This window comes from Dermochelys coriacea, chromosome 7 (assembly GCF_009764565.3).
Source record: "Dermochelys coriacea isolate rDerCor1 chromosome 7, rDerCor1.pri.v4, whole genome shotgun sequence".
In the NCBI taxonomy this organism is placed as follows: Eukaryota; Metazoa; Chordata; order Testudines; family Dermochelyidae; genus Dermochelys; species Dermochelys coriacea.
In genome coordinates, this window is record NC_050074.1 from 98,587,415 (window position 1) to 98,611,840 (window position 24,426).

General features: G+C 39.8%; 1 long non-coding RNA gene across 1 annotated transcript in view; it reads right to left on the reverse strand.

Annotated features, from left to right (window-relative positions):
• Positions 1-5,448: 5,448 nt before the first annotated feature.
• Positions 5,449-24,426, reverse strand: part of LOC119858945 — a 41,555-nt gene continuing 22,577 nt past the window's right edge. Inside the window, exons 2-4 of the long non-coding RNA XR_006282809.1 lie at positions 9,138-9,284; positions 7,595-7,709; positions 5,449-7,013 (exon numbers count right to left, since the gene is read on the reverse strand). This is a non-coding gene — a long non-coding RNA (uncharacterized LOC119858945). The remainder of the gene's footprint in view (positions 7,014-7,594; positions 7,710-9,137; positions 9,285-24,426) is intronic.

Genomic DNA, 24,426 nt, shown 5'->3' on the forward strand with positions numbered 1-24,426 from the left:
CGCAATATCAGAGTATTTCCAGGGAGCTCCTATGCATTTTATTTGAAAAAATAAAGAGCTGTATGTTATTAATGGCATATTTTAGGTTTCTTTGCAATTCAAGAAAGTCAATACAAATTGGGGGGCAGACATTTAGTGTAGGTGACAATATTCATTAGAAAACAGAACCACCTCAAAATATATCTTGAACAAAGGTGCTTTTGTTTAAGCTATGTGGAAACAATTGAATAACAACATAGGAACTGCCAGACTGGATCAGACCTGAGGCCCATCCAATCCAGGATCCTGTCTTTGACAGTGACCAGCACCAGATGCTTCAGAGACAGGTGCCAGAACTCCATAGGAGGGAGCTGTCGGATGATCTGTCTCATTATGATGGGATTATTCAATTTGTTAATCAAAAAAACAAAAGTAGTAATTGAATTACCATGAGCCAGATTTTGTTTCACTTGTGTTATCTGAAAAGTACAAAGTACATTTTTAAAGAAAGATGCTTATCAACATATTATGGGCATTCACTTAACTGCTAGCTGCAACCTGTATTTGGCTGCTAAGAACAAGCTCTCCAAACTAAGACCCTCCCAAGTGTCAATACATTTCTTTTATTTATAGTTAGCAAATGTTTGCAGCAGAAATAAAGGAAAAGAGTTTGCAGAGATAAAGAAAGTGTTTCATACAACAACAAATTTTCCTGCATATCTTCAAGGAGAACTGCAAAAGAAAAATCTACCATTTACTTCTCCTTTAGGAGCTATAAAGGCATTCTCAGAATGGTTTCTTTTAATCTTCTGCTATTTTTCTATTGTTATAAACATCAGGTCTTTCTGGACTTATCTATTTTTGATGGAGAGCTCTTTGGAGGACTGAGGGAGTATTGATATCACAAGCAAACACTTACTATTTTACCAGTCCTCAGTAAAGGAGTGAGGGGAAAGGTTGATGAGACTTAGGCCTGTCTGCATTAAGGAATTGATCCCTTCATAGTGGACTGTGTGATAAAACTGGTTTAAGTATTAAGGGTTATATTATGGCCCCTTTGCTATGCTGATTTGTGATCTGAACCATTGCTGTTTTGCTCTTCCTTCTAAAACACTTTTATTGCACTGGTACCTGTCCCACCATGGCTCCCAAGAGCAGTAGATTCTGAATGGCCGCAGGTTCACTAGGACTGTACTAGGGGAATTATTTGAAATACCTATGCTATCGCCCTATCCACCTTCATCTACGACAAAACTGAAACAGTTGAGATTGAAACAGCTTTTAAGTCAAACAATACCAATATCTGGCATGCACATTAAGTGTTGGGAGCACTTCTGGCTGTTGTGCTTTACAAGCATTCTAAGAGGAACAAAAACAGTAAATTTCTCTAATTCAGACAATGCTACACATTGCTAACAGATTTTCCCTTTGCAGTTCACTTCTAATGCAGTTTTTTTTTTGTAGGAGAACAGCAATGTGCCTCATCTGTTGTTACCAGATACAGGAGCAGACTGAATCCATTTGGAAATGTAGGTTTAATATTTGCAAAGTAGTCAAAGCTACAATTTAAGGGCCCAATGAGGATTCCCCGTGGGTGCTGTGGGACTTCTATAGCAATTTCACACCCTCTCCTTACATGGTCCCTGGGGAAATAGGACCTGGGCAGGACATCCATAGGTATGATAATCCCTGGCTGCTGAAATGACCTCACAGCTCCTCTAATTTAAACATTCAGGATCTACTGAATTAAACCAGGAGCTGGACCAGCCTCCAGCTGGTTTTAGGATAATGGGAATGCAAAGGTGACATTAATGGTCCCTGGTCCTACACTGAGCACAGCTTAGCCAGACCAGCACATCTGGGATGTGAATTCCTGTTAATGACAAGAATTAAAAAAAGAGGAGGAGAGGGATTGCCATCACAATAAAGTAATCGTATTAAGCCAAAGAAGTCCATGCAATTGATGATGATGTAGATACTGATGAAGCTAAAGCTGTTTGGATAATTCTTTGAACAGTTTGTTTCTTTAGAATAGTTGACATATTTGAAAGTCAATGGACGGCTTGTGTATCTGGTATTTTATATGCCGAGATGCAACATGAGCACTCTTGGTCTTGGCTTTGAATCCCAAGGAATTCCCACCCCCGACCTCCATTTGCCCCTACAGTGTTTTAAAAAATAAGAATGGACATACTGGATCAGATCAGTGGTCCATCTAGCCCAGTATCCTATCTTCTGAGAGTGACTGGTGCCAGATTCTTCACTGGAAATGAACAGAATAGGGCAATTACAGAGTGATCCCCTGTCATCCAGGCCCAGCTTCTGGCAGTCAGAGGGTTAGAGACTACGAGAGCATGGGTAGCATTCCTGACCATCCTGGCTAAGTCATTGATGTATCTATCCTCCATGAACTTAACTAATTCTTTTTTGATCCCTGTTATAGTTTTGGCCTTTACAACATCCCCTGACAAAGAGTTCCACAGGTTGACTTTGCAGTGTGAAGTAGTACTTCCTTATGTTTGTTTTAAATGTGCTGTCTATTAATTTCATTGAGTGACCCCTGCTTCTTGTGTTATGTGAAGGGGTAAATAACACTTCCTTATTCACTTTCTCCACACCATTCATGATTTTATAGATCTCGATGATATTCCATCTGAGTTGTCTTTCCTCAAATGGAAGCTGTTCCATACCTATATTCATTTTTGTTTCTTTCACTCTCCCTTTTCCAATTCTAAGATATCTTTTTTGAGATGAGGTGACCAGAACTCTGTACAGTAATCAAGGTGTGGGCATACCATGGATTTATATAGTGGCATCATGTTATTTTCTGTGTTATTATCTATTCCTTTCCTAACAGTTCCTAACATACTGTTAGCTTTTTTGACTGCCGCTGCACATTGTGGATAACTCTCTGAGAACATCTGCTCAATAATAACTCAATCTCCTTCTTGAGTGTTAACAGCTAATTTAGAACCCATCATTTTAGTGGACTTCTTGATGAGTTCTTTTTTTCTTGGAAGTTTCTAATGTTTCTAACTCTTGTAACACTTTCCTGCTTTCCTTTACTACAGGTATAGGATTGGAAATTTATAAAAATTTAGTTGTAAAATGGTGAAGGATCTAAAAATAGAAAAGGGAGCAAGGCTCTTGCTATTTCTAAAAATACAGCATGGTGTGATTTCATTATTCCCATTATATAATCTAGCAGGATAGACTATGCTAAAGAATAGTCCCTTTTTACCAAGAGCTGCTGACTTTCCCAAAGTTCCTCCATTTTCTCATGAAAGTTGAAATATAAGGTGCAAGAGTTCCCTACTTTGTAGCCATGGGATATTTAGGTGTCATTTACCATTGATGGGAACAGTAATCATGTGGTCAAACTCCCTCCATGCAATGCTTTCCAAATGTCTCTCTGAAAATCTAAGATATCTTGTAATCAGTTATGACCGTATTGTCAGTATTCTGTATTGAACTGAAATTTTTCTTGTACTAAAGGAAGACTAAACGTTTGCAGCTAACAGTCCATGAGACAAGGGCAGGAAGTTTGGGTTCTGTGGACCACACTCAAGGGAACATAACCACTTGCTGAGAAACAGGCCAAATCTTCTGATCCAATATTTTCAAGTTCTTCAAATCATTTTGATTTGTTCTAGGAATAGAAAAGTAGTCCAGACAGCAGCACTTCAGTCTGAATATTACTCCAATATACATGGCATCCTGGGGAGTGCTCAGACAGCGTTTCTGTGCTGCTGCCTGCACAGTGAAATGGGAAGATAGTCAACATGTACGGCAGACCCTACATGCTCTGCTCCTTTGGGCGTGTTCCAACTGTAGCCAAGTGGATAAGATGCTACTTGAGGGTGTTCCCAGGGGAATGACTATGTTCTTCCCACTGATTGCCTATTGCACAAGAGAGTGCTTCAGGACTGATTCACCACAAATCAGTTCTTCATATAAAGTCTTCAGACAGCTTACGCTTTCAGCTAATGATTCCTTCCCCCCTCCTCCTGCCCCCATCCAACAGAGCAATGATATTTTGTTTCCTGGGAACTCTCCTTAGGTGAATCTTATCTGCCAGGAGTTTGTATTTTGGACTTTGAATTCACTCAGTGCATATTAGGACTCTCTTGAGGATTTAAATCTCTTGCTCATCCATTCTAGGTTAAGGTTGTGACTTGTACTTAATCAAAGACATGAGGATGGCATCATGCCCAGAAGACATGCTTTCCAAATCAGTAACCTTTTCCTCACAATCTTTCATTTTGTAAGGCATATCTTTGATCTGCAGAGAGAGCCCTGTACTGGGTCCAATCGTTATGCAGTAAGTCTGTACCTTTGACACCTTTCAGGGGTTTTAGTCTTGCAAGTTTCTGGAAGTTATTGGAATAGTGACTAGACAGAACGGGACTCTGCTCATCCTCAGAATAATGGGGCTTTAACAATGACAATGAGAATCACTTGGCTTAGATTGTTGGGACTGTGAGAAAAGAATAAGAGACTTAACAGAGGAATTCAACCTTCCTATAGAACAAAACCAATCACAAAAAAGTAAAGTAAATCATGATAAACTAGGAAAGCTAAAATCTAGCTAGTATCTGTAATATAGCCCACATATGCATGGCTCACTATCCTTCCTTTCCTACTTCACCCTTTTAAAAAAGTATTTTTAATTTCATTAATTCATTTTTCAAAGATCAATGTAGCCATTCATATCAACATTTGCATACGTAATAAATAAGCCAATCAAAAACGAAATCCAATAGCAAGTCCTCTCTGTTATAAATTCATCCGCAACTCAGCTTACAGGTTAAAATATTAGATTTAAATCATGTAACACATGTACACTTGAAAAATAAAATTGATCCTTGTTTCTTAGAGGCAAACTCAATTACAGGGGCTCCAGTGAGGTGAACCATGGGAAACCCTCACTATTTCTGAAACAGGAATACACTATATAAGGCCACTCTTTTTAAATCACAAGCTTTCATTAAAGAGGTGCTTCTTCCATTATTTCTTCATTGTAAAACAATAGAGATTTTCCTTGTGAGCTTCTTTGGACAACACAATTCCCTTGTATTTTCAAAAATCTGACAAATACATTTCATTCATTTATATTAAGAAGAGGGGAGTTGGCTAATGCCACCCACTGTGGTTTCTGTTTTTTGCAGACACCTAAAGCCTCTTCTTCAGCATATAGCTCAGCCATGCTCATTGTATGTCTAATGTACAAGCAACCTGCCCTTTACATTAAGTATGTAGTCTGTCAGCATCAAAGTGACTGACCACTGTTCTCCTTAAAAAACACTGAAAAGACACTTGTTCCATTTAGATTCTGATTTTGCTAACTTACTCAGCTCTCCCTGGAGCTGTAGTATAGGTTCTATATCCAATTTGGGGGATATTCTATCAGGAGAACTGAAACCCAAGACAAACTTTTGTTGCTTTTGTTTAGTGTGTGTGTGTGTGTGTGTGTGTGTGTTGAAGCATATTTTACAGCAATAGGCTTTAAAAAAAAAGATAGGCCAGACTAGTTCAGAAATGTGCAATACTTTGGATAGTGATGTAATATGCCTGCCAGAAGACAGGGTAGATATTTTGGTACCTAACTGTCTCTAGCTAGCCAATTGTGCAGATGTCTCACTCAGATGTATTACCATGGGTATGAATTTGACATAGAGAGAGATTCAGAGAGGCTTCTCAATGGCTCAGAGATTCCTCAGTTGTATCTCTGAGTTCACAGCTCTTGTGGCAATAGTTTTGGTTTTGTTTGAGCATGCAGAGTCAGGCAAAACTTTTCATATGGATAAACATCCAAGAAGTGAACGACTCACAAGATATATAATTAAAGAATAACAATAAAAAAGGCTCCCAAACCTGAAGTCCTTACTCACTTCTTTACTTCTTACTTAAGGCTTGTCTACACTTGAAATGCTACAGCAACACAACTGCACTGCTGCTGCCACACTGCTGTAGCACTTCAGCATAGACACTATGTATGCCAGTGGAAGGGGTTCTCCTGTCTGCAAAGGTAGTCCACCTCCTGGAGAGGCAGGAGCTAGGTCGACTGAGGAATTCTTCCAATCAACCTAGCACTGACTACTGGAGAATTTAGCTCAGCTCAGGGCTGTGGATTTTCACAACCTGAGCAACATAGCTAGGGTCAATTTAATTTTCTGGTGTACAACAGCCCTTGCTTGGGCAAAAATGATGGACTTCAACTGGAGTTGTGCCTTAGGAAGAACTGAATAAAGAACTGAGGTTACACGTACAGGTTTAAAAGAGTTCGTGTTATGGGAGCAGATTCTCAGCTGGTGTAAATTGGCTAGCTCTACTGAAGTCAATGCAAGTCACCAGACTTATGCAGAGCACTGAAATCAATTCATCTGTGCTGATTTACACTAACCGAAGATCTCACAAATTGTGTTTTGAAAAGGTGGATAATTCTGGTCTAGGGAAAAGGTACAAAGAACTCCAGCTCACAGATGCTGTTAGCTGGCTATCTGAAAGGTGATGCTCAGAGGACAAGAGGGATAAATAGACTTGGGGGTGGAGAAACCCTCAACTCCATCTTTTTCTGGCTGTTACTTATCCTGTTTTTACAACAAACAGCACAATATAGCAGGGACTGCAAAGCACCTTCTTCATATTCTTCTCTGTGTACTGACTGGGAAGAGATTTTTTGTTCATAGTGGAGTTACTGCAGCAACCAAAATGTCAGTGATACCCTGTCCTCCCAGGACAGTGTATGCAGAACACCCATTCATACCACCCAGGTGTGAGATTTAGATCCATTGCGTCTTACTTTCTCCCTGAGCAGTGCCACTAGCTATCCAAACAAAAGGCAAGTGGAAGGGCAAGTAGTGCTGTTGCTCTGTAGAAGACTGGCAACGTGAATTAACAAGAGTTTGCCCTGGCATCAAGGGAAGGACTGGTTGATCACATTCTCCATTAACTGCACAGCGTTCAAATAAGAGGAAGGATGGGGTGTTCTTCTCATTTGTTTACTTGCTGTTCAATTCAGCTTGCTTCAGATGCTATTTAAAAAAGAGAAAGAGAGAGAGAGAGAAATGAACTGATTTGTGAAGGTTACATAGCAAGTACCCAATTTCCCTGCCTGAGGTCCCATATGTTCACGTACTTTATTTCACAGTTACAGCACAGATAAGTCAGCAAGGGGAGCTTAACTGTGTCATTCCTATTAGAGAACTGGATAACTTTGTTTTGCCATTTTAAAACTCTCTTTGAAGAAATACTTTGCAGGCAAATTAAGGGCACAATTTCTGCAAGATGCTGATTGTCCCTGGGGAATGAAGTAGCTCAGCACCTCAAGACCAGGCCTTATATTTCCCCCTTCTCTAAGACACTGAATGACATAAAAATGTAACACAATGTAATGGACTTACACTTAGACATTTATATGTGTTGCAAGACTGCCTGTAACTGCAGCCAGTTTAAATCTCTCAGTAAAATAGTAAAATAAGGTTTGAACCTTTCCTTTTTCAAACAATTGATATTTTTACTGCATAAATCTAATTCAACAATCAATCAGATGGCTTGCTTGGTTCTGTGCTGAGAACACATTGTACTATATGTGAGCTAGGGAACTTGAGCTCACCTTGAATTATCTTCAACAACTGCCTAGCCTAACAGTTGTTCCTGTCTTGTATTCTTCACTTTTAATCAGTAACCTCCCAGTTGTGTTTTTTATGGTGCAGCTTTTTTCTCATACCCTGAGCACAGGCAGAAAGGAGACTGATGCTATAACAACACACGTCTGGCCTTGATTTTGAAAGTGTCCTCAACCCTGCTTACACATTCAGACCTCCAATTTTGGGCACTCATATTTCCTGACATATCTAACCTCAGCGCTGTATGTGAAAATAGCACGTGTTTAGGCACACTGATCTTGCTATTCTGAATATTTTGGCACCCAAAATGTTCATGTCCAATGTCATCAACATGAAAAATTATAAGTACAGATTTAAAGGCCATTTTGATAATCTGCCTTGATAAAGTTCTGCTTTCTAAAGTTGCTTATTCTGTGCAAAGTTAATGACCAGCCAGACTGAATTCTTTGCTATTGCCTAAACCCAAACAGTAGGTGTGGATGGCCTTAAGGTAATATTTACCAGCATTCAGACTGCAGGAAAAAGCTTTATTTGCACATGAGGGAAGGAGGGAGTCTTAGGGCTTGTGTACACTACAGACACTATAGTTGCGTCTCTAAGTTAACCTAAATTTTAGATGCAGATCAGCCCTGACTCTAGCTTTTCATGAGGCTTCCCACCTTACAGATATATACAAGAACAAAAAATCAGTGTTCCCTGACTGCTGAGAATTGTATAACTGGATCAGCCTAATGCTAATGAACATCATTGCAATTTCTTAAGCAAATGTTTTTCAACACCAGTTTCACTTACTCACACTACCCCCTTGGGAACCAGGTGGGATGGTTTCTATCTACGGTATTTTTAAGGTGCTAATCACAGTAGGATCTAAGCACAGACATGTCAAAACCATGGCTGTCGAAGCAGTAGTGTACCCTATGGGAGTCAGAATCAAGTTCAAGGCCAGACACCAAGGCTATGTCTCTTTGAGCCTTTTTCCCTTAAAAATTTCCATTGTTGCAGCAGGGCTAAATGACATAGTTGGTGGTGAAAATACCTGCTTCAGGTCTATAAGAGTGCTTCCATGGGTACAGGGCTACTCATTGGTAATGAAGGGTAAAAAAAATAGCTAGTGTAGGTGACTCCCATCTCAACTGTCAGCCAGTACAGAGCTTCAACAGTAAGGTAAAATACTGAGGACAAAAATTGTCCCAGTGCAGCTCATGATTGGTCCTGAGGGTACAACTTAAATGGTCTTACTCAGATACCTCAGGGAAGTCTTGTGCCTGCTTACAGGTTTTGATTCCATGCATAGAACCTGGAGTTGTTTGTTGAGGTTTTGAGAGTATACAAGGCAGGTTGGGTTACCTCAAACTGCCTGTGGTGTTTCTGTGACACCTCAGTCTGCCTGCTTATTCACAGAAAAGCATGTGAATAAGTTTATTTGTGAATAGTCTCATTGTCATATACATACATGTTAGCAGGATTGTGCCTCTAGGTAGGGATGGGTGTAAATACCATAAGCCTCCAGGATTCAGATAAGTTACATACCTTATCTAAGTTACCTCCAAACCTTTTGCATCTGCTGGAGTCATGTAAGAAAAGGCTTCCTCCTTCTCAGATGTCCAGTGATTCCAGCAGGATGCAAACACCATGAGAACAGTCTTTCTTGCAATAATGTGCTATTTCTGATTGAACCTAGATAGTCAGAGACATGTGAAAATGAAAAACAAAGGGCTAAAACCAGTATTCTAGCCTCTTTAGACCTCAAAACAATATTTGGATTTCAATTTGGGGGGCAGCCCCTGTTTTAACTCTTTCAAAAAATCAAAAAGCCACTCAAGGGTTAAAAGAAAACACAACAAAGCCACAATACATAGTGTGCAGGTGTTTGTTATGGTGACATTTCAACAAGGAAATCCTTTTCACTCTGTAGTGCAGGAAACAGGCCTCCTGCAGAATAAGCAAATGAAATGAATACAGACAGAATATTTCACAACAGGAATATGTTTTTCTTTCTCCTTAAGGGCTCATCAGCTTAGTGCAGTGGGAGATGCCCACGGCTGAAATGAGACACTTACCAGCATGATTTATTCTGTGTGGAGTAGAATTATAAAGAATTGTGCCTTAATGCATTAGCTCTGTAATGAGTTTTACTGAAGCATTATTAACTTGCAGGATAATCACAATTCTGACCACATCATTGTCTATTTCACACATTTTGGCCTGGAGGAAAAGCTCAGTCCCTCAGAGGTTCAGTTACAGATGTTGCCAATAACAATTTGGATTGTTCTCTCTGGCATTTCCCCCCCACCCCACCCCCCCGATACTATGTAATGTGTTTGCATAACTGGAGATATGGTACCGGTCTTTGTTACTGAAATCATTAGCTATTTTCCTTAGAAAGGAGCCCTCTATGAATCATGAGATATGGCTAATAAGCTTGGCAGCAATAATGCTCTGCACAATTGCCTTTATCATTCTGCCATATGCAGTGTAGTTGTAGCCATGTCAGTCCCAGTATGTTAGAGAGACAATATGAGTGAAGTAATATATTTTACTGGACGAGCTGCCGACTTTCTCATCTTCACTCCCACCTTGTAACACATTTAATATTACGTTTCCCCATGCTATAAAATGTTGCCCCAAATAGCTGATTCCAAAGGCATTTGTACTGAAAGGCCTTTTTTTCCAGGCAGTTTTTGCATTCACTTCATAAATACTAACATGAACAAGCCAATGATTTACAAAAGAAGCCTGTGAGGCTCCTACACAGTGTAAGAATTTAGGAGTTGACGTATGGAACAGAAAACTGGTTCATCTAGGCCCAGATTTAGATCTCATTTACAGTGGTGTAAACTAGGCGCTATTCCATTGAAGTCAATGGACTTACATCAGTGTTGAACCAGTGTAAGCAAGATTGAAATTTGGCCCCTTGTTTGATGTCCTGTCTTTGACAATGGCCAGTGCCAGATGTCTTAAAAGAAGGTGTAAGATCCTCACAAAACACCTAACAGGGCATTACTATGACATGGAAGAATTTTCTTCCTGGCCGCTCTGGGGAATCAGCATGTACCCTGAAGCATGAGGGTTGGTAGCAATGATCATTATTATTTTAGCTAGTATAACTGCAGATGCCATTCTTTTCCTATAAATGTTTAATCCTTTCTTGTGAAGTACTAAGTCACATGTAAGCCATTCAAACACAACCACAAACCTCCATTTGTATTGCTATAAGGCATACTAACTAGTCTAAGGCATACTGACTAGTCTGTTAGTATGCTTTAGAGAGGACAGTGGAAGTGCTAATATTAAATTCCCAGGAAATAATCATCTCACACAGTTACTTTAGAAATTCTGCATTATGAATAGAGCTGATCAGACTCTACACTGCAAATAAACCACAATACAAATATATTCCTTTTTCTGTTTGTGAATCATTGCCACATCAAGTCTGTAGTTACTATACATAAATATGAACCAAATAAGGAGATGAACAATTTTCACACTACAGGTTGCTCATGAACTGTTCATTTACACTATTTGCTGTTCATTGTCAATGGTGTATGAGCAGTCTCCTAAGTGCTGAGAATAAGGCAATGTTTTTGGACTAGTGGATAAGACAATAGGAGTTAAGAGACTGAGTTCTATTCCTCACTCCTCCACTGATCTGCTTGGACAAACTATTTCACTTTTTGTGCCTCAGTTTCCCAATATTTACTATCTGTTGTAAAGCACTTTGAGATCTACAGGTGAAAAATGTTATATAAGGGCAAAGTATTCTTCTTTTCTGTGCTGTGCAAATGTAACATTGAACCTCCAACTAACACATGACAAATAATGAATGGAGATGGCAGGAAAATGGAATTTTCATCCTCGGGAAAATTCCATCATTATGACATTTGTTTTTCTCTCAGATCATGATGAAAAGAAGAAATACTGAAAAGTTCCCAAATGTTCCAATAAAGAAATGTCTAAACAAACAATTTTGACATTTTGAAACAGAATAAAATACAAAACGTTGATTTGGAACAAAATGTTTCATTTCAAAATGTTGCTTCTTGGAATATAAAAATTTAGTAAGCACTATATTTTCCAGTGAAAATACTTTACAATGGAAAATTTACAATGAGTTTTAATAATGAATAAAGAACAGCAAACAAATAATCTGGTTTATTCACAAATATCCTATCTGCATATGAAGAAAGGCCATTTCTTACACATTTTTGTAAACAAAAACCCCATTCAGAAGAAGTTAATTATGAAGACTTATGAAGGTTATCAAACAAAAACCTATTTGGAATTCAAATGGATGTTCACCAATACTGTTTGTTCCATATCTGATCAGCTCTTATTGTGAACTTAAGCGGAACTGATCATGAACACCTGAAACTGGTGGTTCATAATAAACGTTGATGCACTTATTGACAAAACACTGCACTTCAGTTACCAGACTAGCAGACTTTCAAGTTCTCCATCTCATCTTTCCATAGGAAAAAAAAAAAAAAAAAAAAAAAGGAGGTGCTAAACGGTTTTAATTAGCTCCAGCTGTTAAAGACTTCTGTCTTGCAGCTTTTGCTGAGGGAAGGGGAAAAATAATGGAGTGGAAGGTGGGACTGAGAGAGATCTGAGTGTGCAATGTGTGTTGTGTAAAAGGTAGGAGGAGGAGAGGATTATATGTTCAAAATAAAATAAGAGATATATGAAGCAACAGGTCCAGATTAATGCATCTTCCCCTCAGTGATTAAGAAAGTCCCCAAAATGGAGGACCTCCTGAACCAAAACCCTTCAGTCAAACATCCCACATTTAGGATATATTCCATAGAGTATTCAGAGTAGCAGCCGTGTTAGTCTGTATTCGCAAAAAGAAAAGGAGTACTTGTGGCACTTAGAGACTAACAAATTTATTTGAGCATAAGCTTTCGTGAGCTACAGCTCACTTCATCGGATGCATTTGGTGGAAAAACTTTTGGAAAAACTTTTTCCACCAAATGCATCCGATGAAGTGAGCTGTAGCTCACGAAAGCTTATGCTCAAATAAATTTGTTAGTCTCTAAGGTGCCACAAGTACTCCTTTTCTTTATTCCATAGGTAGTGGGTTTAGACCTCTGAGGTAGGTGCCTTTACATTTTGGAAACCTTTAACTCAGCTTCATGTGTTTTGCTTGTGAATGTATCTGTTAACATAGAACACACTGGAAGCGTCTGGTGCTGTTTGCTGAGCATGTTTAAAATATTTGGTGCTTTGTAAATAGTAAAAACGTTTTAACAAAACGTTTAATGGGTGGGTTATAGGTAAGGTATCTGCTTTTGGGTTTTAACTGATAAACACTCCCAATTAATCAATAAATAAAAATGAAATTGGTGTTTATCCAACAAACACTGGAAAAAGAGTGAGAATGGTTACTCAATTTGTGTTGACTTCACCCCTTTCCCAGGCCAGTTTGTTTATATGAGCAATGTCTCTGCTCCCCAACTTAAATCTAGGGGCTTGTTGACATGGAGAAGTAATAAGCACTACAGGGGTGTAATTTTTAAAGCACACTAACATGTGTAGCATGACCACAATGCATGGTACCTCGGGGTTACCCTTGAATGGACACTGAGCTATTGCCAACACCATAACAACACCAAAAAGAAGACAAAGACAAGGGTTATCACCCAGAAGATTGCTGACACATCCTGGGGACGTGATGCATGCATGCTTTGATTGTCTGTCCAAGCCTTGGTCTTGTCAACAGTGGAGCATTGCACACCAGTTTGGTGCAAAAGCTCCCACACCAATCTCATTGACACTGAAATCAATGCCACCCTCTGGATTGTTAGCGGTTCTCTTGGATCTATGCCAATACTGTAGCTTTCAGTTTTGATGGGCATCACACCAGCCAACATCAGGTGAGATACTGCTGTGGTCCAGGAGTACAACAAAATCCTGGCTGCCAGCAGATACACCAAAATCTCAACTCAGGGCCACCCTCCTGACTCAAATCCAGGAAGCCTTTCTGGATGCACATGTCAATGCTACAGGCCAACAGAAAGGACACCAGCACTCGAATTGCGGGCTGCTCATGACATCACAAACAAAGACCTGATTAAAGAGCCAACAAAAGAATTCCTGGGATTCTGCCTTTCCCATAGGCAGTGGACTGCACTCAACCACGTTCGGACAACACACAGAAGGTGTGAGAATCTCCTCCACAAATGGAAATTCAAAGACTCACCAAATTGTGACTGTGGTGAGGTACAAGCCATGCGACATAACATGGGCAACTGTCCTGTTCATGCTACAGTAGTGGCACAAGGTGGAATCCACCTAGCTACCCCAGAAGCATTAGAATAGCTTTTGACTCTCAAGATTCAATTATAATCCAGCCTATTGCTTTTAAAATGCCATACAAAAGACAATGACTAACATGTTGCAAATTGGTTGGGTCGTGTAGACCCTGCTGGTGTGCACTAAAGGTTGTCTAGTGTACTTTAACGTAGTGTAGTTTGAAACAGTATTGTGTGTACATACAAAGAGAAAGCCCTGAAACACCCTGGTGTTAACATAGAACTCAAAAATTGCTAAAAATACACCCCCCCCAATGAAATTAATGTCCCCCCAAAACATAAGCCCTAGCTGTAGAGTTTTTATAGCAGTAATGTAGAAGCATTGACTGCCAGATGCAAACATCCTCAAAGGCTGATGATAGAATATTAGACGAGGAAGACTGAGTTACTACAGAGAATTCGTTCCCAAGTGTACGGCTGTTTGGTCTCGTCAACGTGTTCAGGGTCTAACTGACTGCCATATGTGGAGTTGAGAAGGAATTTTCCTCAGGTCCGATTGGCAGACACCCTAGGAGGTTTCACCTTCCTCTGCAGCATGGAGCATAAGTCACTTGCAGATTTCAACTAGAGTAAATGGTGGCTTCTCTGTAACTTGAAGTTTTTCAATAACTCAGCCAGAAGTTATAGGTCTTTTACAGGAGTGGGTGGGTGAGGTTCTGTGGCCTGAAATGTGCAGGTCAGATTAGATTATCAAGATGGCCCCTTCTGTCTTTAAATTCTATGAGTTTATGAGGTAAATTTATAGATAAACTAGCAGCGATGCCCATCCTGGAATGCTTAATCTCACAGCGTATAGGCAGATAGTTTCCCTGTCTTTAAGGGCCCTGGCTCCATGTACAGTGGTTGCACACTCATTCTCTTCTTGGAGTTTACTGTTTATTTTATTTTATTTTTTCTGTGTATTTTTTCCCTTTTTAATGTTTTTATTCTTTTTGCTCTCCCTATCCTAGTATCCCCTCCCTATCTACTGCTGGATCTCTACCCCTCCAGGCATCCAAGTATGACAGCTTCTAATACTAACATGTATAGTAGGGCAAAGAAAGGAGAAACAGTGCAACCAGATTCAAAGAAATTGTATGAGTGACTAGGGGCCTTACCCAACTGCTCTTACACATGTGAGAGCTCCATTGAATAAGGGACTGCTCATGTGAATCAGTGATACAGAATCAGGTCCTGGATTAGCAGATGGGACAGGAAGATCAGTATCAACGAGTGTAAATAAGTTAGTCTGGGAGGTTATTGTGGAAAACTCATCTAGCCAGAGCGTGGCAGCACAAAGAGATAAGATGCTAAATTTCATTAACAGTGGGGCAGGACATTAGTGCATAGACAAGCTATTGCCTGGAAGTCAGTGCTGGACAGGAAAGCAAAAGAGAAGCCAGATTTGAAAAAGAAGAAAACTGGGCATATTCTTATTGATAGAAAGGAGGCTTTGAGGTTGAAGTTTTCAAAATCTGAATCTGTTATATTCATTTTGCTATTTTGGTTAAGGAACGAAAGTGCTTTAAAACAAATAATGAAACTGTACTCTCTCCTGGAGACATGAAGCATATAATTACTGTACCAGTGTTACAGATGGGCAGATATACAGAAGTTAAGAGACTTTCTCAAGGTCACCCAGAGCCAGAGTCTGGTGAATCCTGATCTTGATATGTTGTGTCAGCATCATCAATGACAACTCTGCTCACACTTCTGACTTGGCAGACAAGTAGCAGGAGGGATCTGGCTGTATGGTGGAGTGATTGATTTACTCCTTTGCCCCTCTTAGGCCAGCCATTCTGCTCAGGGAGCTCATGCCAGGAATGCAGGTTGAGGGAGAAAACCAGGAAAAATAGATTGTCATAGATTCTGACTCCCCATTCTAGATGAGAGAGGGGAAGTGGTAATTCAGGTTTCAGCCTTGTGTCGCCCTCCAACAATTGTGCTGATATATCTTCCCTTCAACAAAGCAAGGGAAGTGTAACATCCCTGCTATTTCAAATATCAAAGCAAGCAGAACAGAGATGCAGTCTTAATGCACCCTAACCCCTAGCGAGGTGCAAACGTAAACACGTTGAGTGTTCATCACAGTTGATCTTTAACAATAGGCAAAAGGCTTTCAAACAAAACAAAAAGGCTCACCTGGACTATAACAAAAATCAACCCCTCACATAGCTTAGCCTATCTGCCATCCCTGCAGCCACCTAGCTCCCTACCATGCCTTTCCCATCTGCCTACAAGTGGCCTGCTTTTAAAGAGCTTTTTCATTATGTGATTTTCTTGATGGTGAGCACCTAGAGCTCGCACTGGAGTCAATGGGAGTTACAGATGTTGCCTTTTAAATCAAAGTTCCTTGGTGCCCCGAGGTGCTCTGCTCCACAACCCCAGGGGCATTTTCTGGATCCAGGGTAAGCTCTCTGCATCTTGTCACAGCTTGATATTTCCCAGCACTTATCAGCTTGGCTCTGAGCTGCTCAAACAGCAATGCTGAAGTTATCAGCTGAAAACAGTGCACTGCCATTATGTTTATGTGTTTTTAGCATGCATTCTAGCTTTGGGCAAGCAGAGGCCTGATTCATCCCCACCCAGCTACTTTTTAACTGGCATGGCAAGTTGTCTGAAGTTTTCTTCTAAATGAGCTCATCTGGTCTCCTGAGTAAATAATATGGTATGAGCGTCTGATTTTGAATTTCTTCGTAAATTGCCTCATCCCCTACAACCAGGGAAACAAGAAAGTTAGAGCAAAAAAATCCCTGAACAAACCACCAACAAAAAAACCTCTGGTTACACTTGCATTGAGGGTCAGAACAAATCTTAACTTACTGACTTCATCTGAACGGGTTTTTTCAGTTATACGTTTGTCAGAGCTGGTTTTGTCATCACATAGTTGGCTTTAAATCAGCAGTTTTGTTCTTTCTAAAGCAGAACAACAGTCTTTCCAATCACCAAGTCCCAGTTCAGCCTTTGTACAGCACTGGAGGAAGGTGGTGCGAAGTCACCCTGGCTTCGTTCCAATCTTTGGACTGCCAGATGCCAGGCCGGTCCGCAATGGGATGTAGAGCAGCCTGAAGACACTCCATCTTGCGCTAGCAGCTCATAGCCCTGGTTGGTCATTTCAGCAGCTGGGGATCACTGGGAGATAGGAATAACCCAACCAGTGTCCCTTTGGTACTAGTCATGCCCCTGTACAGACCAGAAAGGGGGATGGTGTAAGAGCCACTATCCCAGGTCTACACCACCTGCATAAGAAGAATTCTCAAGGGGCCATTTCAAGTGTGTTATTAGACGCTTTCCACCATCAGAGTGGAATCTGTTGCTCTGTTTTTAAACGTGGTAATGTCAGCATGGTCGAGGGGTGTCTGCTGTTCCTTGATCATTCCAAGGAAAGAACAAAAGGCACCATGAGCATGGGCTTCCATCCACAGATCATTAGGCTGCAAATAGTCAGGTAAGATCTTAAAGACCAAAATGCTATACAGGAAGGAGATAACTCGACTGCACAGATTTCTAGATATTCCTAGGCACATGGGGAGCAAAGGGGGCAGATACCACTCATTTTCAGTTTGCAAAACTCCACAAAACTTTACTCTATAACTTGTGAATCTGCAAAAGAGCACCATTGCTACCAGTAAGCACAATTTTTTTAGCATTAAATAATGGTGAACTCCCACCCCCAAAGCATGGTATTATATTTACCATATGTACCAGAGGTACCATTTTCAAAGAAAAGATTATTTGTAGAAGTGAAAACCATTTTCGTTGTTTTGGGTGGGCAGGGGGAATGAAAAGATCAAGAAATGTAAGGTGCATCTGAACAACACTGAGGGCCATTTGCTTGGAAACTTTCTAAACAATAAATACTAGTTTGTACTAAAAACACTGTTTAAAAAAAAGCCATACACATTCTTCAACACTGGAAACATTTGCTCTGCATGTTTAGTTCAACTGATGGACTCAAAATGCTGCAGCAAGCTCTATATGCATATGTACTTATCAGAAAGTCCTAGAATCAGAGCACTCCAGTAATCTACTATGGTGGTCTCAAAGGCACGGAATATATCAATCTGTTATCCATAAATCAATGTGTGAGCATTGTGATGGTATCCATATGATAATCCTAGGCTGCAAAAGGAAGATTCAACTCTAAAACTACTATAAAAAGAAAAGGAGTACTTTGTTAGTCTCTAAGGTGCCACAAGTACTCCTTTTCTTTTTGCGAATACAGACTAACACGGCTGCTACTCTGAAACCTAAAACTACTATGTTTCTTGAACTTGAGCATAGCGCTCACATTTTCAACTTCTGCAGTTTCAGAATCACCTCTGAAATGACTAGATTATTTCAGATATATTGATAGACTCTAGAAATACCAGGGGCAGAGAGAGATATTGGAGAACTGTCAGAGGTTTGGCTCAAGGAGCACCCCAACTTTGTGTTCTTCTTCAAATCATAGCTGAACCTTTTGGGTCTTCAGAGCTGGGCTGGCAGTTTCACAGGAACAGCTTTCCTTGTCACATTTTGGCCCACTCCCTTCCAATCTTGGCTGTCACCAGGTAATTGAGGTATGTTTGGAAATGAAAATAACTGAAGGAAAAGTTAACTGACTATCTTAAACCTCAATAAAGTTTCTGTTTTGTGCCAAGCTTTGAGTCAGCGAGTGTTTTGGCCGAACAGGCTTGTTCTTCCCTTATTGTTTCACACAAAGGAGATTATTTCAAATCACCTAAATTTGTACACAGAAGGAGTTCAGATTATTATGTACATATAGACTTTACAAGAAAAAGAGTAGCCAAGCAGTGCAGGAAAATTGAGAAGATTCTTTCAGAGGATACCTGATACATCTTTAATTGAATAGAATACCCAGATTCCTCAGGGATGGGGTCTCCACAAATTAATAAAAAAGAATAAACACAACAGTAAAATAATAGCAATGCTAAAAATATCAGGATTTGAAACTGAATTCAAGGGAATCTTAAATATAAGGTAACTTTTTAAAAAACAAATAGGAAATACTAGCCACAACCTTAAAAAATAACTACAACTTAGATGAGCTGCTTTTTCTTGCACACGAAATCTTTATTATATCTTGCTTTCTTGAGTGCATCAAAAGCTCTGAGTCATCTAAACCCCATCAGACAAATTAACATTACTGAGTATCCTGAAGAAAGGTGTGGAGGATGAGATATAAATCTAGGCATCAACTTCATATAATAATCCACAAACATGGAAGCAAAGAATGGAAGTCTGAAAAACCACATCAATAACAAAAAGTTTGAGGCCAACACAGAGCATGCTGGGCAACTTGGTAACTCAGGAACAAAACTGAAAAAGTAATTAGCATACATGATGCATTTGTATGTAATGACATTTAAATGGAGGATATACAGCAAAGCATTTTCTGTCTCAGATCACATAGATATTTTCCTTGTAGATTTCCAGCTTGACAAGTCTTGCCACAACACTGAACTGTAATATTTCCTACAATTCAAGGTAGAATCTAGCAAAGCACTCCATTATACTGCACAATGCAGAATCAAGCAAAGTGTTCCAATAGATTGCATTCAGCATCAGCTTATATTCTTGTCAAAAAGGGGATGCTCAAAAGGTCAATGAGTATATGGGACTTGTGTAGTACCCTATCTAAATCTTCACTTTTGGGTACCTATTACCATGTATCTGAAAGGAGATGATGTCTCCTTAGTCTGTAAATTCTTTAGACCAGAAAACATTTTAACATTCTCTGTGTGTACATTGGCCAGCACAATGGAGCCAAAACTATGAAAGTACGAGACTGTAATATTAATGACAGGTTTCAGAGTAGCAGCCGTGTTAGTCTGTATTCGCAAAAAGAAAAGGAGTACTTGTGGCACCTTAGAGACTAACAAATTTATTAGAGCATAAGCTTTCGTGAGCTACAGCTCACTTCGTCGGATGCATTTACATACAGGCATACAATGCATCCGATGAAGTGAGCTGTAGCTCACGAAAGCTTACGCTCTAATAAATTTGTTAGTCTCTAAGGTGCCACAAGTACTCCTTTTCTTTTTGTAATATTAATGCAGGCCTCTATGACCTATCTAGAGATACGGTACTACAAAGTTGCAACAAGAACCACTGACTAGAAGTTGATGCTAAATAATTCAGACTGGAAATAAGGCATACATTTTTAATAGTTAAGTAACTAATCATGTAACAATTTACCAAAGGCTTTAGTGGATTCTCCATCACTGCCAATTTTTAAATCAAGATTGGCTCTTCTCTGTGCGCGCTCTAATTCAAACAGGAATTATTCTGGGGAAGTTCCATGGCCCGTGTTATAAGGAGGTCAGATTAGATAATAACTGTACTCCTTTCTGGCTTTAGAATATATGACTATGACAAGAATATACAGACTTTTTATGTGCAACTTAACTTGCATATAAATATGTCTGAAACCTGATTTTATTATCTGTCACAAGGTAAACGTAACGCGGTCATAAAGCAATCAAATGTTTGTTCTACAGAAAACATTGATCTATGGTGGGTGTCCTAGATGGATCAAAGTTAGCTGTTTTCTGGGTTCGGAAGCACTATCTTTGGAGCCAAATGCAATATCTGTGTGAATCATCAGCAGGAAATGCTGCTCATTTTGCAATACTTCTGTGATAGGTTTCAGTGCCACCACCCAACATGGCCAAAGTATGTTCCTCAAAGGAGCCTATATTTTAGGAATACTATAGTTCAATCTAGTGTCTGCAACAAGGACTAGAATCTGAAACTGAATGGTAGAATGGGTCTAGATTACTGTGCCCTGGTACTTCATTGTAGAGGTCTGGTATTTTTTATCTCCTGTTAGGAACAGGTACAGTATTTTATGTGCTTCATTGTGCAACTAAGAAGCCCACAATAATTGTCTATAATCATGTCAATATCACTGGGTGCTGATCTAGGATTTGGCATATAAAGGGTTAGGAAGGAGGGTCTGGAGGATAAGAATAACATGCATCTGAAAAGAAAAAGGAAAAATGTTTCAACTGATTATTTACCAGTCGCACATCCTGTGTGCTAAGGACACTTTGTGAAACACTGGCAGGGACAGCACATACTGTACAATAGTAGTTACCACATATATAAACCTTGCTGTAGCTTTACAAAGACACATAATCAGAGCGTTTCTGGTTCAATGCCAAGGGTCATGGTCATTTGTAGTTTTAAAAATAAATTACAAAAAGACCTGATGCAAGAATTGGTGCCTAATACGTCTGCAGCAGGCAGGGCTCCAAAGAAAGAAAGCAACTGGCTGTAGCAGTTCCAAGAGACTGACAGGCACTGCTCAGAAGGGCTTTTTTATTTCCCCCTTTCACTTTTTTCCCTGCTCAGACCAGGCACAACAAGTCAGACCCAGTACTCACTAAACACATTTCTATAGAGAAGAACTGACTTAGACTCTCACCTGGAAATGGTTCCCAGGGATTAAGTAACCCTAAAAGTAAAAGAATCCTCTAGCTAGTCATTTATCTTATAATATAGTTTTAACAAAAATGTATGCTTTCCATCAGGGAGAACCCACGCCTACTCCGGGATCCCCATTTTAAGTTGCCATTATTATACCATACAAATGACGAAAGGCAAATATTAATTATTGAATTATGCTTTAGGAGAGACATTATGGGATGCTATTACTGCTTTTCCTTTCAGGAAGAGAAATGATTGCTTCATATAATAGCTAGTCCCTTGTGGTTCCTTTGTGCATTTCCATTTGCTGCCGTTGCTGGAAAATCACTGGCTTCACAGGAGAACCATTTGCTTTGACATTGTTGTATGGCTGCCTGCAACAGTAAATCAATACACTGGGAATTCTTATTTCAGTAGGTTGTAATGTAGTCCTGAGCTGTTGAGCATAATGCATCAATTTAATTTCAGTGGGCCTGAAAATACCATTCTCACCCTGCTTGCCTTTGGAAACCCTGGCTTAACCAATTTTCCTAGGTTTCATAGTAGCAGCCGTGTTAGTCTGTATTCGCAAAAAGAAAAGGAGTACTTGTGGCACCTTAGGGACTAACAAATTTATTAGAGCATAAGCTTTCGTGAGCTACAGCTCACTACATCCGATGAAGTGAGCTGTAGCTCACGAAAGCTTATGCTCTAATAAATTTGTTAGTCTCTAAGGTTCCACAAGTACTCCTTTTCTTTTTGCCAATTTTCCTAGTTAGTTAAAATCCATAAGGCCAGTATCCTCTCCTCAATGCTGACTTAAGGAGCAGATAAACATAGTTCATGCAACAGTACTTTATCTGTTTGTAAGGGTGTAATAAAAAATAATGGTTGCTATATAGCTACATAGATGCAAAGACTTGACTGTAGCCCTCTGTGCCTCACCCTTCAAATGTCATTTGTCTTCTTAGGTTGTAAGATCCTCAGGGAAGAGACACTGTATGTATTTGCATAGCACAATTGGATCCCAATCCTGATTAAGCTTCTGGACACTATTGGAATATAAATATGAAATAATTATAATTATACAGCACTGCAGGGCACGGTAGCTTTGTGGAGAATTAATTAGAGGAAACATGGAGCAGGCAGTGGCCAAGAGATCCAGATCTGAAATGAATCAGAGCTTGCAAAAAGAGTTTGTATCTCTGCCACTTGAAGAGATTGGGGACCACAGGAAATGGGCTTGAGAGAGGGATCCGTGAGCAGAGTTAGAGACTCCAGATATTTAAAAAAAGCCAAAAGGTAAATGGTGGAAGTTTAAGATTACAGGGATCCATACCAGGTCTAGACATGTTCGTCTGGGGAGACTGATTATCTTAGTTAAGCTGTTGTTGGTTTGTATTGTGATAATGCCCAAAGACACTAACCAGGATCACAACCATGTTGTGCCACACACCATACAAATGGTGTGAGAGACAGCGCCTGCCCAAAAGCTAACAGTCTAAGAGATGTGTTGTTTCTGGATGCATTGGGTTACATTGGATGACTGACAAAACTTGGGTTAAATGCAGTATTGCCAACCCAAGTGTTCAAAAACCATGAGACAGGTCCCCAAAATCATGAGACTGGCCCAAATAAAAAAATCATGCGATTAAAAAAAAAACACTGAGGTTTTTTTAATGCCTTCTGGTTTTTAAGCCTTTGGGGTGCACAGGTCACTTTCATTTAAAAAAAAAAAGTAAGCTTGAGATCTCTAAATAATCACGACTTCGGAAGCTAAGGCTTTAAACCACAAAATATTGTGAGACTTGCAATAAAATGGCAAGAGTTGGCAACATTGTAAACACTGCATGAGCAATTGCCGCTTTTGAAATGGGGGAGAGACGAGAATGCATAAAATAAGCAAAGGCACAGAATTTCAGAGGGTTCCTAGGGAAAATTCAGGTTGGTGTAATTGAAGGCTCAGGCTGAGGTAAAGCGGGTAAAGCCCCTTTAGAGATGGACGTGTATAGCATGTGTAGACTCCTAAGAAATTAATGCAGGCTGAAAAAGCAATGGTGGTGTAATAAACCGAGGAACAAACAAAACAGCAGTTGATTCAAAACTCCTGCACAGAGCAAACTGCAACACTACTGTTTTCAGAGATCTGCCATCTGGAATCACAAGATACTACATCATTTTTAGTAAGTCATAGTTAGAATTAACCCTGTAGTAACCCACACAAGGAAGCTCTGAATTAGAAGAGACCACGTTATTCCTGATTCTCTAAAACAGTTCCTTTCATGCATGTTTTTGTTTCTAGTGAGAATTAAAATAAGTAGAAGTTGCCACACATGGAGCAAGACCTCCTTTGCCTTTCTGGTCATACTGTTCTGTTCTTTGCCTGGATCCAAAATAATTTGGGGTACATTCCTCCCTATCAAGGAAACAAATCCAGAGCACTTGCCTCTTCTTTTTCAAGTAGGTTTCTTCAAGGAGAGCCTGCTGGTGGAAAAATTCACAGAGGAGAATGCAGAGGACAAACACCCCTCATTCCTTTTGTAGCAAGTTGAGTTGCTTATGAGAAGCAGTTATAATTAGCATGTTAATATTGGCTTCACTCATTTTTCCACTGAGCATCCTTTTTGTAAGAGTGAGGGACAGAGTGAATAAATGCCTAGAGTTGTTCACATAGATATCTATACCTATAGACATAGATATAATGAATTCTCTGTTCCAATTTGCAGCTGGAAGACCAGGGAAGAGAGAGATGATTCATGTACTCCCCATGCCCTCCTACTTCGTCTCCTGGGGTGATTTTTTGAAGAAAATACCTTCCTCCCCTAAAGAGGGAACTTTGGCAGAGGTGTTTGGGAGGGAAATCTGGGCTGAACCACTTTCCCCTTAGATACTGGGAGTAGTCAAGGGGTGTGCCTGGATAGGGGCAAATCCTCATCCCCTTCTTCAGGTATAGAGGAGAGATAGGAAGGAGCCCTTAAGACTAGAGCTGGTCCGAGGTGTTTTTTTTTTTTTTTTTTTTGGCCCCAGAGAATTTTTTTTTACTTTTCAGCCAAAAATCAAATATTTTGATTGGGAAATGCTGCTGCAGTGCCTCATAGGAGTTGTAGCTCGGGTGC